The sequence below is a fragment of the Colobus angolensis genome, unplaced genomic scaffold, assembly GCF_000951035.1.
Source record: "Colobus angolensis palliatus isolate OR3802 unplaced genomic scaffold, Cang.pa_1.0 Scaffold46, whole genome shotgun sequence".
NCBI classification, from domain to species: Eukaryota; Metazoa; Chordata; class Mammalia; order Primates; family Cercopithecidae; genus Colobus; species Colobus angolensis.
Genome location: NW_012118043.1, coordinates 385,967 through 405,838, shown reverse-complemented (window position 1 = coordinate 405,838; position 19,872 = coordinate 385,967). Strand labels below are relative to the sequence as shown.

The 19,872-nt window shown below is 36.2% G+C and overlaps 1 protein-coding gene across 3 annotated transcripts in view; it reads right to left on the bottom strand.

Annotated features, from left to right (window-relative positions):
* The window catches only part of PLSCR4 (phospholipid scramblase 4), a 60,460-nt gene extending 40,588 nt beyond the window's left edge, over positions 1-19,872 (bottom strand). Inside the window, exons 1-2 of one of the 3 annotated variants that reach the window (XM_011958066.1) lie at positions 19,685-19,869; positions 19,279-19,363 (exon numbers count right to left, since the gene is read on the bottom strand). The gene's annotated coding sequence lies outside the window, so the exon portion shown is untranslated. Of the gene's footprint in view, positions 1-19,278; positions 19,594-19,684 lie in introns of those variants that run through there. The other 2 variants (XM_011958064.1, XM_011958065.1) reach the window with 2 other exon arrangements.

Below are 19,872 nucleotides of genomic sequence, written 5' to 3'. Positions count from 1 at the left end.
ACTAAAGAGATCTAAATATCATGGCAAAGACTTTCAATATTAAATTAACTGACATTGAAATCATAACTCACAAAAGACTGGCCAGAACTTTTGGCCTCAATCCAAGTGGATCAACTGCCTGCCAAAATAATTAGAAAATCAATTAGCTCCATGGCATTTCGGTAACACTCAGAATCTCATAAAATAATATGCAAAATGACTACAACACAATATAAAATTATAGTTCAAAAAGAACCAGAAAAACCTCCACTGATGTGGAAAAAGAAAATTGAAAGATGATGATATGGTTCAGCTCTGTGTCCCCACCCAAATCTCATGCTGAAATGTCATCCTCAATGCTGGAGGTTGGGCCTGGTGAGAGGTGATTGGGTCATGGGGTGGTTTCTAATGGTTGAGCACCATCTCCCTAGCGCTGTTCTTGAGATAAGAGTTCTCATGGTATTTAGTTGTTTAAAAGTGTATGGCGTCTCTCCCATCTCTCTTTTCCACCTGCTCCAGCCATGTGAAGTTCTAGCTCTCCATTTGCCTTCTGCCAAGATTGTAAGTTTCCTGAGGCCTCCCCAAAAGCCAAGCAGACTGCCAGCACCATGCTTTCTGTACAGCTTGTGGAACTGTGAACCAATTAAACTCTTTTCTTTGTAAATTACCCAATCTCAGGTATTGTTTTACAGCAGTGCAAGAATGGACTAATACAGAAAATTGGCACCAAGGAGTGGGGTATTGTTATAAAGATACCTGAAAATGTGTAAGCAACTTTGGAACTGGGTAACAGGTAGAGGCTGGAACAGCTTGGAGGGCGCAGAAGAAAACAGGAAGATGAGGGAAACACTGAAACTTCCTAGAGACTTGTTAAATTGTTGTGACCAAATTGTTGATAGTAATATGAACAATGAAGTCCAGGCTGATGCAGTCTCAGAGGGAAATGAGAGACTTCGTATTAGTAACCAGAGCAAAGGTACTTCTGTTCCTTAACCAAGCAATTGGTTACATTGTGCCCTGACCTAGAGATCTGTGAGACTTTGAACTTGGAAATGATGATTTCAGGTATCTGGCAGCAGAAATTTCTAAGCAGCAAAACATCAAGATGTGTCCTGCTTCTAATAACCTGTACTCATACGCGTGAGCAAAGAAATGACCTAAAACTGGAACTTATATTTAAAAGGGAAGCAGAGTATCAATCTTTGGAAAATTTGCAGCCCAGCCATGCAGTAGAAAAGAAAAACTCATTTTCAGTGGAGGAATTCAAGCAATCTTGAGAAATTTATTTAACTGGAAAGAAAGAAATTGCTCCTAGCCAAGACAATGGGAAAAAATGCCTTGAATGTATTTCAGAGACCTTTGAGGCAGCCCCTCCCATCATAGGACTGGAGGCTTAGGAGTGAAGAATGGTTTTCTGGGCCAGGCGCAGGGCCCTGCCATGTTGCACAACCTCAGGGCACTACTCCCTGCGTCCCAGCTGCTCCACTTCTATCCATGGCTAACAGGGCACTGGATGCAGCTCAGGCTGCTGCTTCAGAGGGTGGAAACCATTAAGCATTGGTGGTTTCCATGTGGTGTTAAGCCTGCAGGTACACAGAGTATAAGAGCTGAGGCTTGGGAACCTCTGCCTAGATTTCAGAGGATGTATGGAAAAACCTGGATGTACAGGCAGAAGCCCGCTAAAAGGGGAGAGCCTCATGGAGAACCTCTCCTACAGCACTGTGGAGGGCAAATGTGGGTTGGAGTCCCCACACACAGTCCCCATTGTGGCACTGCCTAGTGTAGCTGTGATAATAGGGCCACCATCCTTCAGGCTCCAGAATGGTAGAGCCACCGGCAGCTTGCAGCCTTCACCTGGAAAAGCCATAGGCACTCAGTATCAGCCCATGAGAGCAGCCATGGCCACAAAGGTGGAACTGCCCAAGACTTTGAGAGCCTACCACTTGCATCAGTATGCCCTGGATGTGAGACATGAAGTCAAAAGAGATTATGTTGGAGATTTAACATTTAATAACTACTCTGCTGGGTTTTGGACTTGGACTTACATGGGGCCTGTAGCCTTTCTTTTGGCTGACTTCTCCTTTTGGAACAGAAGTATTTACCCAACTGCTGTACCCTCATTGCCCTCATTGTATTTTGGGAATAACTCTTTTTTATTTAAAAAGAAAAAACAAACAGGCTCATAGGCAGAAGAGACTAGCCTTCTCTCAGATGAGACTTTGGACAGTGGACTTTTGAGTTAATGCTGGAATAAGTTAAGACTTTGGGGACTGCTGGGAAGGCACAATTTTGTTTTGAAATGTAAGAAGGACATGATCTGGGGGGGTAGCCAGGAACAGAATAATATGGTTGGGATCTGTGTCCCTGCCCAAATGTCATGTTGAAATGTAATCTCCAATGCTGGAGGTGGGGCCTCGTTGTAGGCCACTATTGGGTCATGGGGGCAATTTCTAATGGTTTAGCACCACCATACCCCCAGTGCTGTTTTTACGATAACAGTTCTCATGAGATCTGGTTGTTTAAATGTTTGTGGCACCTCTCCACTCTCTCTTTTCCTCCTGCTCTGGCCATGCAAAGTGATAGATCCCTGTTTGCCTTTTCCCTGATTGTAAGTTTTCTGAGGTCTCCTTAAAAGCCAGCAAATGGCCAGCATCATGCTCCTATACAGCCAGTAGAACCATCAGCCAATTAAACCTCTTTTCCCAGTCTCAGGTATTTCTTTACAGCAGTGCAAGAACAGACTAATAGAGATGTCAATGCCAAGATAACAAAGATGTTGGAATTATCTGACAACTTAAAGCATCTGTTTTTAAGATGCTCTAAGGAAAACTGGGTTGGCAGTAAAGAGGAAAGATTGAAAGTCTCAGCAAAGAAATAAAAGCAATAAAGGAGCAAATGGAAATTTTAGAACTAAAAAGTAGAGTAACAAAAATTGAAAATTCACTGGATGGATTCAATAAAAAATGCAGACTATAAGCACAGTTACTGAGCTTAATAACAGATCAACAGAATTATCCAGTCTGAAGAACAGAGAGGAAAATTATTAAATTAAAAAATGAACTCAACTTTACGGGTCAGTGGGATAATACCAAGGGTTAACATTACTAGTATCAGAGTATCAGAAAAATAGGAAAAAAAAAAAGTGCAGAAAAAAATATTTGAAGAATAACGGCTGAAAACTTTCTTGATTTTGCAAATGATATAAACAAACAATTATGTAAAGCTCAGTGAATTCCTGACAAGATAAACTAAAACTATCCACTCCAAGACTTATCATAATGAAATAGCTACGAACTAAAAAGAGAAAGTTAAAATCCTGAAAACAGGCAGAGAAAACTAATACATTAACTAGATAAGGTTTAATAATTAGACTGACCATCGGTTTCTCATCAGAAAATCCAGAAGGGCAGAACAAATAAAATAATATTTTTCCATTTTTAAAGTGCTCAGGGAAAACAACTGTTAATCCAGAACTCTATATGAAGGAAAAACGTCCTTCACAATGAGTATAAAATAAAGACACGCCGAGCGCGGTGGCTCAAGCCTGTAATCCCAGCACTTTGGGAGGCCGAGCTGGGCGGATCATGAAGTCAGGAGATCGAGACCATCCTGGTTAACACGGTGAAACCCCGTCTCTACTAAAAAAAAAAAAAAAAAAAAACTAGCCGGACGAGGTGGCGGGTGCCTGTAGTCCCAGCTACTTGGGAGGCTGAGGCAGGAGAATGGTGTAAACCCGGGAGGCGGAGGTTGCAGTGACCTGAGATCTGGCCACTGCACTCCAGCCCGGGTGAAAGAGCGAGACTCCGTCTCAAAAAATAAATAAATAAATAAAATAAAATAAAATAAAGACACACTGCCAAAAAGTAAAACTAAGAGAATTTGTTGCCGCCAGACCTGCTAAAAAGGAATTCATAATCAAAGTTTTATATATAAGGAAAATAAAATAGCAAAAGAAAACTTGGAACATCAGGAATTTAAAAAAATCAATCAATAAATAAAACATACTATTTTCTGTTAAATTACTTTATTTTTATTAATTTGGAGATGAGTTCTTGCTATCTTGCCTGGGTTTGGAGTATAGTGCTATTATCACAGCTCACTGCAATCTTAAACTCTCGGGTTCAAGTGGACCTCCCACATCAGCCCTCATGGTAGCTGTGACTATAGGCAAATGCCACTGTGCCCAGCTAATTTTTAAATTTTTTTGTAGAGACAAGGGTCTTGTTTTATTGCTCAGTCTGATCACAAATTCTGGACTTCAAGGGACCCTCTGCCTTGGCCTCCCAAAGATCTGGGATTACAGGTATGAGCCGCCATGCTTGGTCTTAAATTCTTCAAAATAGTTTTGATGAAGAAAGCAAAAATTATAACATTGTTCAAGGAGATTTACAATGTCTGTAAGTGTAATACATAAGACAATAACATAAATTGATGAGTATAAGGGGACCTACATATGACGGTAATACTTCTACATTCTATTTGAAGTGGTAAAATATTAATTATAAGAATGCTGTTAAAAGTTTATTGTACATATATATATATATATACACACATACACACACACATATGTATACATATATAGAGAGAGAGACAGACGTGCCCAGAGTCATCAATAAAATCACTATTCACAAAGATACAGTCTAAAACACAATAAACAAATAAATGCTACAAAAAATTCAAACAGCATTAAAGAGCCCTTATAATGGATGAGATAAAGAAGAACCAAAAGGAGAACAAGCATGTAAAAATTCAAACCTATCAATATTTACATGTAAAATCATGTACTAAGCATATAAACAAAGACTGAGGTTATCAGAATAGTTGAATGCACATTTTTTAATGACCCTGATATTGTTTGGCTGTGTCCCCACCCAAATCTCATCTTGAATTCCTAGGTGTCGTGGGAGGGACCTAGTGGGAGGTAACTAAAACATGGGGGCAGGTCTTTTCTGTGCTGCTTTTCTTATAGTGAGTAAGTCTTACGGGATTTGATGATTTCACAAGGGGAAGTTTCCCCACACAAGCTCTTTCTCTTGGCCTGCCGCCATCCACAGAAGATGTGACTGGCTTCTCCGTGCCTTCACTATGACTGTGAGGTCTCCCCTGTCATGTGGAACTGTAAGTCCGTTAAACCTCTTTCTTTTGTAAATTGCCTGATCTCAGGTATGTCTTTACCAGCAGTGTGAAAATGGACTAATACAGACTCAATTACATGCTCTCTAAAAGAAACTAACTTCAAATGTAAAGATAAGGTAGAAAAAGATGAAACAGAAAAGGGTTAAAGAAGAAAGAATAAGAAAGATATACCATGTATACACTAATAAGAATAAAGTTAGAATGTAACACATATAGAAAACAAGTAGCAAAACATCTGACATAATTCCTACCTTACCAGTAATTACCTTAAATGTAAATGGATTAAACAATCCAATCAAAAGGTAGAGACTGGCAGAATGGATTAAAAAAAGAAACAGAAAACATGATCCAACTATATGTTGTAAACAAGAGACACAATTTATAAAGACAAACAGGTCGAAAAAGGAAAGAGGTGTACTTCGTGTTAACCAAAGAAGAGCTGCAGTGGCTATACTAACCTTATACAAATAAACCTTTAAGACAAAGACTATTACTGAAGACTAAGAAGAATATTTCGTAAAGAGAAGGAAAAATTAATCTCTCAGGAAAATATAACAATTATACATTTATCTGCACATCACAATACAGCCCCAAAATACACAATCAAAAACTGATAAAATTGATGGGAATATACATACATTATGAACCAATTAAATCTATAATTATCTATGTAACACTGCAACCAACAATTGTAGAATGCCTTATTTTCAAGTGCATATGAAACATTCTCCAAAATAGAACATTCATTAGGCTATAACATGAGCCTCAATAAATTTTTAAAAATTGAAATCATATAAAATATTATCTGAATACAATGGAAAATTAAATTATAAATCAACAATAGAAAAAAGTTGAAGAAATTAAAAATATGTGGATATTAAACAACAGTGTCCTTAATAAGCAACGGGTTGGCCAAAAAATCACAATGAAAATTCACAGTGAAAAGACAAAAGGCCACAAACTTATGGGGTACAGCCAAAGCAATGTTTTGAGGCAAATTTATAGTTGTAAATAGAAATAATTTTAAAGAATAAAGCTCTTAAATAAATAACCTAATCTTCCTCTGTAAAATATTTCTGAAAGAGTAAATTAAAACCAAGCAAGAAAAAGGAAAGAAATAAAGATTAGAGTAGGAATAAATAAAATAGAGAATAAAAAAGAAAATCAAAAAAGCTAAAAATTGTTGCTTTGAAAAGATCAAAACTAACAAACTTTTGGATACACTAATAAAGAAAAAGAAAGAGAAAAGATTCAAATTTCCAAAATAATGAATGAAAAGATCCATATTAATACTAACCTCACATTGAAAAGAAAAAAGGATTATAGGGGAATAATAATTAGCAAACTACCATATGCCAATTAGATACAGTAGATGAAATGGATGAATTCCTAGAAGACTGACCCTACCAAAACTGACTCAAGAAGAAACAGGAAACCTGAATAGAACTGTAATAAGAGGCTAAATTAGTAATCAAAAAACTTTCCACAAAAAAAAACCCAGGTACAGATGATTTAGTTGTGCGTTATACCTAATACTTAATAAAGAATAAATACCAACCCTTCGCAAACTCTTTTAAAACTCACTTTATTTCAGTATGACCCTTATATCAAAATCAGGTAAAGACAACACAACAAAACTACACTAATAACCATAAAGAATACTGACACAAAAATTCTCAACAAAATACTTGAAAACTGAATCCACAATATAGCACAATGTACCATGACCAAGTGGGATTTATTGTAGTAATAAAACGGTTTATCAAACAAAAAACCTCAATCAATGAATATATCAGGGTAATAAAATAAGAGACAAAACCCACATAATCCTAATAGATAACAGAAAAAAAATTCAAAAGAATCCAGTAGTCTTTCTTGATAAAAACAATAAACACTCAACAATCTAGAAATATAGTAGAACTTTCTTAATCTGGTAAGACACTTGTGAAGCACTCCACAGCTAATGTCATACTCAACAGAGAAAGGCTAAATGCTTTCCCTTAAGACCAAAACAAGACAAGAGTATGTACTGTTACTATTTCTTTTCAACACTGTACTGGAAGTTCTAGCCAGAGTGATTAGGTTAGAAAAAAAGAAATAAAGCCATCTAAATTAGAAATAAAGAAATGTGACGTACATTTTTAAGTCATATCAAAGTTTCTAAGGAATTCATTAAAAACTAAGAATAAACAAGTTAATCAATGCAGCAGGATACAAGACCATTATACAAAGATCAATTGTATTTCTATACCCTGGCAATGAACAATGCAGGAAATCAATTACACTTATAATAGTATCAAAAAGAATAAAACAACTACAAATAAATTTAATTAAAAAGTACAAGACTTGTGTACTTAAAACCATGAAATGTTGAATTAAAGAAGATCTAAATAATAAGAAAGATATCCCAAGTTCATCTTTTTTTTTTTTTTTTTGAGACCGCTCTGCCCCCCAGGCTGGAGTGCAGTGGCGCGATCTCGGCTCACTGCAAGCTCCGCCTCCCGGGTTCACGCCATTCTCCTGCCTCAGCCTCCCGACTAGCTGGGACTACAGGCGCCTGCCGTTACGCCCGGCTAATTTTTTTGTATTTTTAGTAGAGATGGGGTTTCACTGTGTTGGCCAGGATGGTCTCAATCTCCTGACCTCGTGATCCGCCCACCTCGGCCTCCCAAAGTGCTGGGATTACAGGCGTGAGCCACCGCGCCCGGCCAAGTTCATCTTAATATTGTTAAGATAGCAATACTCCCCAAATTTACCTACAGATGAAACAAAATCACTATCAAAATATAAGTTGCCTTTTTCCAGAAACTAATAAGCTAAACACAGAGTTCATATAGAAATAAAAGGGACCCGTAAAGGCCAAAACAATCTTGGAAGCAAATGAAAACTGGAAAACTCAGACTTCCTGATTTCAAAACTTACTACAAATCTACAGCAATCACAACAGTATGGTATTGGTCCAAAGAATAGACATATAGGCCAATGGAACACAAATGAGAATCCAGAAATAAATCTTTGCATTTATGGGTAATTAATTTTTGACAAGGATACCAAGACAGCAAGGAACAGTCTTTTCAACAAATAGTGCTGAAACAACTGTACATCCACATACAAAAAAAAACAAAAACAATCCAAGAACTAAAACAAAACAAACTTGGACCCCTATAATACCCAATACAAATAATTAATCAAAGTATATTAAAAACTTAAATGTAGGCCAGACGCGGTGGATCACACCCGTAATCCCAGCACTTTGGGAGGCCGATGCAGGCAGATCACTTGAAGTTGGGAGTTCAAGACCAGCCTGACCAACATGGAGAAACTCCATTTCTACTAAAAATACAAAAATTGCTGGGCATGGTGGTGCATGCCTGAAATGCTAGCTACTTGGGAGGCAGAGGCAGGAGAATCGCATGAACCCAGGAGGCAGAGGTTGCTGTGAGCCAAGATTGCACCATTGCAATTCAGCCTGGACAACAAGAGTGAAACTCTATCTCAAAAAAAAAAAAAAAAAAAAAAAGAGGGAAAAAGAAAACTTAAATGCAAAAGATAAAGCTAATAAATGTTAGAAGAAAACACAGGAATAAATCTGCATGACATTGGGTTAGGCAATGGTTTCACTGATACGACACCAACAGTAAAAGCAACAAAAATAAATAAATAAATAAATTGGACTCATAAAAATTTAAAAGGTTTGTAGTTCAAAAGACATCAGCAAGAAAATGAAAACACAACCCACAGAATGAGATAAAATATTTTCAAACCATTTATCTGAGAGACTTTTGTCTAGAATAAAGAATACTCCAACTCAAAAATAAAGACAAATCAATTGAAAAATGGCCAAGGAATTTGCATATTTCTTCAAAGAAGATATATTAAAGCCAATAAGGACATAAAAATATTCTCAATATCACTAGTCATTAAAAAAAATGTGGATCAAAACTAATTAAGGCATTAAGGCTGGGCACAATGGCTCATGCCTGTAATCTCAACACTTTGGGAGGAAAAGGTAGGAGGATTCCTTAAGGTCAGGAGTTAGAAACCCTGGGTAACATCATGAGACCCTGTCTCTACAAAAAATTAAACATTAGCTGGGCATGGTGGCATGCACCTGTAGTCCCAACCACAGGAGAGGCTGAGGTGGGAGGATCTCTTGAGACCAGGAGTTCAAGGCTGCATTGAGCTATGACTGTGTCACTGCACACTAGCCTGGGTGACAGATCAAGATCCTCTCTCTTAAAAAATAACAACAAAACTACAATTAGATAATTTTCACACCTAGTAGGATGGCTATAATGAAAAACGTAACAAGTTTTAGGAAATATATGTAGATATTGAAACCTTCACATGTTGCTGAGGAATGCAAAATGTTACAGCTGCTTTGAAAATCAGTCTGGAAGTTCCTCAAAAGGTTAAACACAGAGCTTCATTATTAATACAATTAACCATATCCTCTAGTAATTTCATTTCTAGGTATATACCTAAGAGAAATGAAAATAAATGCCTTCACAAACACATGTTCATAACAGCATTACACATAATAGCTAACAAGTAGAAACAACTCAAATATTCATCAACTGGTGAACTGATCAATTTTTAAATATCCCTACAATGAAATATGGCTCAGCCGTACACAGTAATTTAGTATTGATACATGCTACATCCTGGATGAACCTTGAAAACATGACACTACTAGGAAGAAGTCAGTCACCAAAAAAACCATATAGTGCCTGATTCTACTTATGTGAACTATCCAGAATAGGCAAGTTCATAAAGGTAGAAAGTAGATTTGTGGTTTCAAGAAGATGGGAAATGACTGCTATTGAGCATGGGTTTCTTTTTGGAATTATGAAACTATTCTAACATTAGACTGTGGTGATAGCTTCACAACTCTGAATACACTAAAAATCAATGAACGGTATACTTTGGGTGAATTTTATGGCATGTGAATTATATCTCAACAAAGTCATTACAGAGAAAAAGAAAGCTGGAGTGGTTATATTAATATCTCACAAGTAGATTTCAGAGCAAAGAAAATTACCAGAGATAAGAAGGGCTATCACTTAAAAGTAAGAGACAATTTCTTAACAAGAAACAGCAATCCTAAGCATGACTGATCCTAACAATGGAGCTTCAAAATACATGAAGCTAAAACTGGCAAAATTTAAACAAATAAAGACAAATCCACAGTTATAGTTGAGGACTTTTACACTCCATTCTTAGAAATCTATAAGAACAAGCAGAGGGAAAATTTGCAATGATACTGGCACAACTAGGCAGCATCATCAACCAACACTGACATTTCTAGGACACCCCACCCAACAGCATTCGAATAAGCATTCTTTTCAACATACAGAACATTCACCCAGACAGACCACATTCTGGCTCATAAAACAAATCTTAAAATATTACAAAATTTAAAAGCATACAGCTTGTTCTCTGACCATAACGTAATGAGCTAGGAATTACTAACTGAAAGATAACAGGAAATTCCCTAACCTCATAAAAATAAAACAACATATTTCTACGTAATCTAAATCATAACCTGATAAATTAAATTGGGCCTAAAGCTGCCTCTGCAAGTAGCAGACTGCAACCTGATTTGAGGGCATATTCTTGTAACAAGTAGCTGAGTCTCAGCCAATGACGGTAGCAGAGCTTCAGCCAGTCACGGGCTGTCAACTGATCAGACCATGTCCGTTGAAGGCAAATGCCTCATCACACCATGACCAAATAAAGCAAATACTACGCTGGATCCAATCAACTGATTTATATATGTCACTTCTTTCCTCTGTTTATGAATACTGCCTGCCCATGTTGCTGGGTGGAGCTCTCTGAAACTCTTCTGGTCATCAGTGCTGCCTGATTCATGAATCGTTTTTTGCTCAGATAAACTCTGCTGAATTGTCTAAAGTTTTTCCTTTAAGAGTTTCACATGAGAAGTCAGATCTTGAAGCAAACTTCCAGTGATCCCAGGAGCATCAAGTGACCAAGGTAAGGTACCCACCATGCCCAATGTGCTCACTGCTCTTTCTCAGCCACTGGGGTCATGGGTAAGATTTTTTTTAATCTGAGCTTCATGAACTTCTGATTTGAGCTGAGTTTGAGTATTTTTGATCTACACTGGTTTCAAAGTCATGACAAAAACATGACTGGGCCCAGTAGGGAGGCCTCAGGTATTTGACTGGGTCAGACATAAAATAAATTCAGTTCAATAGGTAGGAAAGGTTAATAAAAGACATGGAATCATGGGTTTATCTGGTCAAAGGTTGCTAGAACTTCACCACCGGCAACTGTAGGCAACTTCATGTATAAAAAGTAGAGACCCAGAACCTGTGCTTTTCGAGACGAATGGGAGAACCTCACCAAAAGTAACTTAGAATGGCTACAGTGGGAAAATTCCTTACAAAGGCAAACAGGTTTATGTCTTTACAGTTGTAATGGCTACAGGGCCCAAGAGTACATATTTTCATACATATTTTAAATCCAAACCAATGGATCCCAAAATAAAGAACCCTATGCCTCAAGATGTCTGCCTTTATGGTAAACAGTCATGCAACTGGAAAAGATACTGTCCACTTTTATACCAGCCGTCTAATGGATCCACTCCCTTTTGTCTGAACTGTTTCTCCACTAGAGGAAGCCCCCAAAGACTTTAATCCCAAAACAATAACCCATCAGTCTCTCAGAAAGGAAAAGCAAATTCTGTGATGGGGGTTTCAAACCTGAAAAGTTCCTAATTGACACTTGGACCATTTTCTGAAAAAAAAAAATTGTATGAATTCTTCAAATTCAAAAAAATGTGTAAGAATTTGTTCTCTCTGTTATTTGTATTTCATCCTGCTTCTTCCATGGGAATCTTTCAGTTGCCTGAAACCCCTCTTCTCAAGCTCCTGCTAACTATATGCTCTGCCAACTGTATACATCTCTTTCTTGTCATCATGATCCTGTGCTCCAAAACTGTTGAAGAACAAAGAAAAAAAAAAAAAAGAAAAGAAAGCAAAACAAAAACTGTTATGTCTGTCATTTATTCTTGAAAACAAAGAAATGAACAGAAAGATAAACCAATCTCTATCTTATATAAGACAAGATTAAAATATTCATGCAGAATTCTGGCACATAAAATGCTATATAGACTAAGCATCTCTAATCCAAAAGTCCAAAATCTGAAATGCTCAAAAATCCAAAACTTTGAGCACCAACATGATGTCACAAGTGAAAGATGATGAAGACACTGTTAACACTGCAAAGTGCCTATAGAAGACATGGTGAAAATATGTGATGGGTTTATTGAAGGACTAGAAGAGCATTCATTCATCACAGAATAAGAAATTGTGTCAGTTTGTAAAATCAACAGAGACTTCTAAGACAAAACCATTGTTAATGAGACAGATGACTCCAGAGGAAACATTTTGAAAAGTCATCCATCAGAATGCTTTCTCATTTGTAGAGAAAACACTTGCTGGTCACTTGGCTACTTCTGATATTTCTTCTCACTTAAAATAATAAAATACAGTGAACAATAACCTTGTAATCAAAATACAGCATTGTAGGTAAAGAATGAAAGCCTGCCATTGCTTATTGGCGGCTTTCTGATACAGGCATTCTGGAGATACTACTGTGCTGCTCAGTTACCCCAAACACATTGTCTTTTCACTGTATTAACGATACATCCCATTTTTTACTGTTAAGCACTTATTTGTGAGTAATATAAGAAAATGATTACTTATTAGTAGCATAATGAATTTAGAGTCAGGAATGATGGCGATGTCACATAACCACAGATTGTCCACATAGGTGATTGAGATACTGATACCTTTGCTTTCCAATAGTTCAATGTACATAAACATTTCATACCCAACATTATCAAAAATATTGTATAAAATTATCTTCAGGCTGTGTGTTTAAAACATAATGGGACATAAATTTCATGTTTACTTGGATCCCATCCTCAAGATAGCTCATTATGTACATGCATGCCTTGTTTTATTGTGCTTTGCTATACTGTGATTCACAGACATTCCATTTTTTTAAACAAATTGAGAGTTTTCTGGCATCCTTGTATCGAGGAGTCTATCAGTACCATTTTGTAGAACAGCATGTTATCAGTTTGTCTCTTTATCACATTTTGGTAATTCTCACAATATTTCAGACCCTTTCATTACAATTAATCTGTTATGGTGATCTATGATCAGTGTTATTTGATGTTACTATTGTAATTGTTTTGGGACCCCATGAACCATGCCTATATAAATGGTGAACTTAATAAATGTTGTCGTGACTGCTCCACAGAGCAACTATTCTCCCATCTCTCTCCCTATACTATGATCTCCCTATTCCCTGAGACACAACAATATTGAAATTAGGCCAGTTAATAAGCCTACAAATACCTCTAAGTACTCAAGTGAAAAGAAGGTTCGTGCATCTCGCACTTCAAGTCAAAAAGCTGGAAAAGATTAAGCTTAATGAGGAAGGCATGTTGAAAGCAAAGACAGGCCAAAAGCTAGGCCTAGATTCCTCTGATGAATCTAGGCAATGTAAATTGAAAACTTTCTAAAAAAGATTCACCATTTTAGATACCATTAAGAACTTTTGTTATCCATGGGAGGAAGTCAAAATATAAATATTAACAGGAGCTTGGAAGAAGTTGATTCCAACCCTCCTGGATGATTTTGCGTGATTCAAGTCTTCACTGGATGAAGTACCTGCAGATGTGAGAGAAATAGCACGAGAACTAAGAATTAGAAGTGAAGCATGAAGATGTTACTGAATTGTTTCAGTCTCATGATGAAGCTTTAAAAGATCATTGCTTCTGTGGATAAGGAAGAAAATGGAAGCCATTTCTCAGGTGATTTTAATATATCCCCTCCCCTCCTGGCCCCAACACACACATCTCCAGTTATAGATCTATGAAATTTTACCCCATTCAGATAAAAACCTATCTGCTGTAGGAATCATAATACATTTAATCAAATGTTCAATTTACCAACATAAGACATATCTATTTTTTTCTCAAATCTCATTTGTAAACCCAAGTAAATTTCCTCTATACCAAATTCAAAATAAATTCAAAATATGCCATATAATATTTTTAAGTGATGCGTTCTCATTTTCACAGAAGGAATGCACAATGAAAATAGTAGTAATTGTAAACTACATAAATATCAAGCGCAATTGTTAAGTAAACACATTATAGTAAAACATTATGATAAAATCATGTTCCTTTAAAATTATAGTAACAAATAGTTTTGTAAAAATCATTAAATGTTTACATTCAAATGTTACACATATAATCTGGATAATTATAATGACAGCAATGTTTTTAAAAGTATCGAAAACCTGGAGAAAATATGCTAAGATATAAACATTTACTCTTTAAATTTTCTACAATAAACGTATAATAGATTATATAAACTGAGTTTTTAAAATAATTGTAAAAACCTGACAATGTACTCTCTTGTAGTGAATCTGTAACTAAAAAGACATGCATGTTCATCAAAGATAAAATTTTATGCACACTTTTCCAAGTACGATCCTCTTTATAGACTTTAAGCCAAATTTCTTGGCTCCTGTGGTGGACTGTGTTGATTACTTTTATGGGTTTCTTGGCTACAGGGAACTGGATAGTTCAGTGGACTCAACATCAGTGGATTCAAGTCCAATGACTGAAGGATTCAGTCATTTCTGTAGACATCTTGTAAACTTAATAAGTTGCCGTCACATGGGCTGGAATTAGAAAAACTAATTGCAGGCTTGCACAAAAGATAAACCTAGGTCCATGTTGATAAAATATGCTGCAGCAAGAATGTCCCATAAATACACAGTATCTTCATTATAATTACATGTTAACACATATGTATTTAATTGTATCTTTGCATAAAATCAATTCTAGAAGAAACTTAGGGAGTGATTAATTTTCAACAAATTAAAAGGGCAAAACCTAAGATTTTATAGTGTTTTTATAACCTACATCAATATATGTATAATTTTATTAACATCATGACTCCTTCAAAAGAAAACATGTATGGTAGAATATTTCATTCTCTGTAGCAAATGTGAAGGATCTTGGAGGTTAGCTATTTGGCTTTAATATAAAATAAAAGATGAGATTAAATGAAAGCAAATTGACAGTCACAGTCCATACATAACCTTTATTAAACATATTAATTTGGTTCAAATTGTTTAAAGAGAGTATCAGGTGTCTCCTTTTTAGCTTTCAAGAGGGAAATGTTTTTGTTATTTAGAGTACAAAAATATCTGAACAATATTCTCATGATGTTTATACAAGACATTAAGAAAATATTACCATGCCAACTACGATTACCAATAACACCTCATTGTGTCACTTTACAGCTAGTCTTTTAGTATTTAAAACTGTAGTAAAATAAGATGTCATGTTGCATACAGTTAAGTCATTTCGATAAGAAACTTTACATTTATGAAAACAGACTTTTAAAAAAATAGATGTTACGTGCAAACAAACACAAATATAACTCAAGGAGACAGCAGTGCATAAATTTACACAATACATTTATACAAAAAAAACCTCACCTACTCCAATTCCCATTTCCCATTTCAAAAGGCAACCACAGACATTAGATTTTTTTTATCTTCCAAGAGATTTTCTAAGCATATATAAAGTAATATACATAGTTTTTATACAAATGGCAATCATCTATATACTTTTTTGTGTCTTGTTTTCATTTATTAAAATGTCTTGATGTTAATTACATTTCAGTCCATATAACCTTATTCTTTTCAATGGCTGCAACATAATGTATTTAACTGGTTGCTTAATGACAAAAAACTTAAATCATTTCCAAATTTAGGCTATTATCAAAAATGCTGAAAAAAATATTTTCTTACTGTGTATCTGTGCATTAAATTATTGAAAAGAGAATTGATGGATCAAAGTTTTGTACATTTTTAAAGATACTATCCAATTGCACTCTAAAGAATTTGAATCAATTTAGACCCCAGACAAAAAGTTACATTCCTAACACAGCATTTTATCAACATTTTTGTAGTTGTCAATCTGATACATATTAAAAAAAAAAATTGGTTTTATTTTCCATGTATCTTATAATGAGGAGGCTGAGCCACTTTTATTATTTGTTTGAAAGCAATTTGCAGCTCTATTTCTGTGAACTGCCTGTTTGTCATTTGTTCATTTCTGTTAGCTTTTTATTTCTGTCTTCTTTATACGAAAGGTATTAAAATTTTATATTAAAATTATCCTTTCAAAACTTACCGTTTGTCTTCACTGCATTTTTGTCACGCAATTTTATTTTTGAGACCAGGTCTCTTTCTGTTGCCCATGCTGCAGTGCAGTGGCATGATAATGGCTCACTGCAGCCTTGACCTCTCAGGCTCAATCAATTGTCCTGCCTCAGCCTCCTGAGCAGCTGGGACTACAGGTGAGTGCCACCATGCCTGGCTAATTTTTAAATTTTTTTAGAGGTGGGGTTTCGCCATGTTTCCCAGGCTACTCTCAAACTCCTGGGCTAAAGCAATCTGCCCACTCCTGCCTCTCAAAGTACTGTGATGATGGGCATGAGCCACCGCCACCCAGCCTTATCATGCAATTAAAAACAAATTTTTTTTGCAGTCCATTTTAGATGTTTTCCTTCTTAAGGACTAGCATATCTATCTCTTTCATACTGAAGGACGAACACTATAAAAATGAATTTTAGTACAATGCTGGTGAACATATGAGTATGAACATTCCTGTATTTTTTTGTTTATGAAAGTTAACTGGTTGTGAAATCTCTCAGGCAAAATTCTTCACTGTTGTGCTTGCAATAAACATCATAAACATCAATATTAGGGAAGGAGAAAAAGGAAGGGGACTTTAAAGGAAGCAGCTGAAAGAGGACACTTATAAAAGAAAAAAAATGAGACAATATGAAAGGTTTTGTGAAATATATTTCTTCTGTAGTAAATGACAATTAATATATTCAGGAAGGCAATAGTCTGTATAAATTACCAATCACTATCAATTTTTTCTTATACACACACATACATTATAGAAGTGTGTAATACAACATCCCTACTCATAATATAATTCAGCCTGTATTCCAAATTATTTACAAAAATATTTACTACACACACACACACACAGTGTTTCAACTTGTTCTTTGCTTCATTTTGTGTTTTAACTTATGTTTTGGACACATTCCAAGTTAGAACATTTAGAGCTACAATGTTTTAAACTGTACATTATTCTACCTTTGAAGATACCATACATTATGTAACCAATTCCCAATAAATGGCTACAGAGTTGTATCCATGTTTTCTACATTGTAAATAATCCTACTTTAAACATCTTTGACAGATATTTTTATTTGTACACTTGGGAGCATGTTTCAATGGAAAAATTCCAGTAAGTAAATGAACATTTGTAAATTTGAACAGCTTTAATCCTAAAAACAGTTTCACCAATTCACATTTCCACTAAAAGTTTGTAAAATTATATTTTCCTCATTGCATTTTCAACAACACCTAAAGTTATCAGACTTTCAAAATTTGTAAAACTAACGCAAAAATTGATGTCTTACTTTATATATGTTTTGGACAATTAGTGTGGCTAACAGTATTCACTCTGCTTATTATGTGCTTATTATTTCTTTTGCTTTCAGTTGACTCATTTTATCCTTAACTGTGTCATTGATTTTGAAGGTCATTAATAAATTTTCTAGGTATATTAGCAAAATTATCTTTTTTTCTATTAACAACGTTTGTATCTTTTTTGGGGAATGGAGATGTTAATAAAAATCATGTCCCTAAACGGGTCTAGGTTTTTGTGTTATGCTTAGAAATGCTTTTCCCGCATCCAATGTGCACAAATACCTATTCGGGCTTTCTTTTTTCCTTTTTAGATTGCATATATTTAGATTTAAACTAGTAAGCCATCTAGACTACATTTGTCTGTTAATAGTGAGGAAAAGTTCCAGTTTTATTATTAGGTTTCCCAAATAAATTCCTGTTTGTCCAAGCACATTCAATTAAATGTTATTTCTTCTTCCCTCCCACTGATTTAAAATGTAAGCTTATCAAATCCCAGCTTTCCTTTTATTCTTCCATGTCACTTCAGTTTCATTTACACATCTGGTAGTAGGTCTATTGCAGTGACTTTTAATCACCACAGTTTTATAACACCCTTTATTATATGAAAAAGTCTCCACTATATATATGTGAATATGTATAATATTAAATGTTAAAAATATATATAATATATACAATAATTATATATTTTGTATATTATTATTTGTAATATACATAACATTAATATATGTTTGTTCTTTCACATGAGCTAAACAGTACAGTTAAAAACAGTAACAAAAATATTCAGTTAGGATTCTACTTATACGTTGTTTTAGAGAAATGATATCTGTACCCAGAAAAATGTTATGTACTTTATTGGATTCTCATGCACACCTTTTTATATATTCTTAGAAATAATTTCTCAATTCTGTGTTATTTCATGCCAAACTGAATTTTACTTTGTTTTACTGTATTATCTAGTTTATGTATAAACATCAATTGATTTCTAGAAATTAAGTATGATGCAATTGGAAACTTTGATAAATTCACTTATGCTTCCCATCAAATTTCAGTGTTTCCTATGGACATTAAGGTATCCACTCACACCGTGCATAAAGTGATTATATGTCCCCTACCTGTTGTCACTCGCCTATAGAATTCACAACCATGTCACAGAGTGTAATGATTGGCATTCTTGTCTTTTTTACATTTAATGGAAATGCCGCTAGTATTTCACAGCTAACCATGAGGGCAGATAGACAGATGGAGGTTGTCTTGTATTACTATCACAGGAGAATGCAATTAAATTAGGAAATCTACTCCCGTTTAAGTAGTATCAAGTTTGGTGCACTATATCTTCATGTACTTATTTTGGTGGCTCCATTTTAAATGCAATATAAAATTAAAAACTAAATTGCAGATCCTAAGGGAAGATAAACAAGGCCACAAAATAAAAGAAAATTCTAAGTCTTTAAATATGAACGTTTTATTTCTAAAAACAAATCAACCACAGCCCCAAATCGCCCGTTTGCCCGAATTGACAATATGAGAGACGGATTCTCTCCTGTCACCGCCTCCACTCGCCGAGCACGTATAGAAGTTACCATAAAGCGTTTTTACCTGCGAGTGGCCTGGCCTGAGTTCGTGAGCGCCAAGCCGTAGAAACGCCCGTTAGAGACCCAAGAGAAACCCAATCAAGCGAGATCTGTCACGCCGACCGAAACGAAAGGGCCGCCCCCGTGAAGTGCTGCCAGGACCCCCATCCCTGGGCAGGAAACTGCTCGCTCCCAAACCTGTTGCGTCTCTACCGCAGACGCACGCCCGACACCACGAAACTTCTGCAACCACCTGAGGATGCGACGCGAGCGCAGTGTCTGGGAACCGCCAGCGCAGGACGCCGCGCGACCCCCGCGCCTGCCCGCAGGCACCACGGCCTCGGGCCTCCCCTTACGACAACCTCGGCCCGCAGCCCGGGCGCCCGCGCCACCCAGTCCTGCTCTGCGCCCGCCTGTCCAGCCCCACTCACCGCCTGCCCCGCAGAATGCTGGGCACCGGCGACGCCAGACGCGGGGTCTAGTTGTATTGGCAGAGGAAAGGGAAAGAAGAGGAGGCAGGGCAAGGAGACGGAAGAGGATTTTTCAAGTTATAAACAAAGTAAATGCGCGGAGGGGAGGGCAAGGCGCGGGGTCCGGGGGCGGGTCCGGCTCGCCTGGA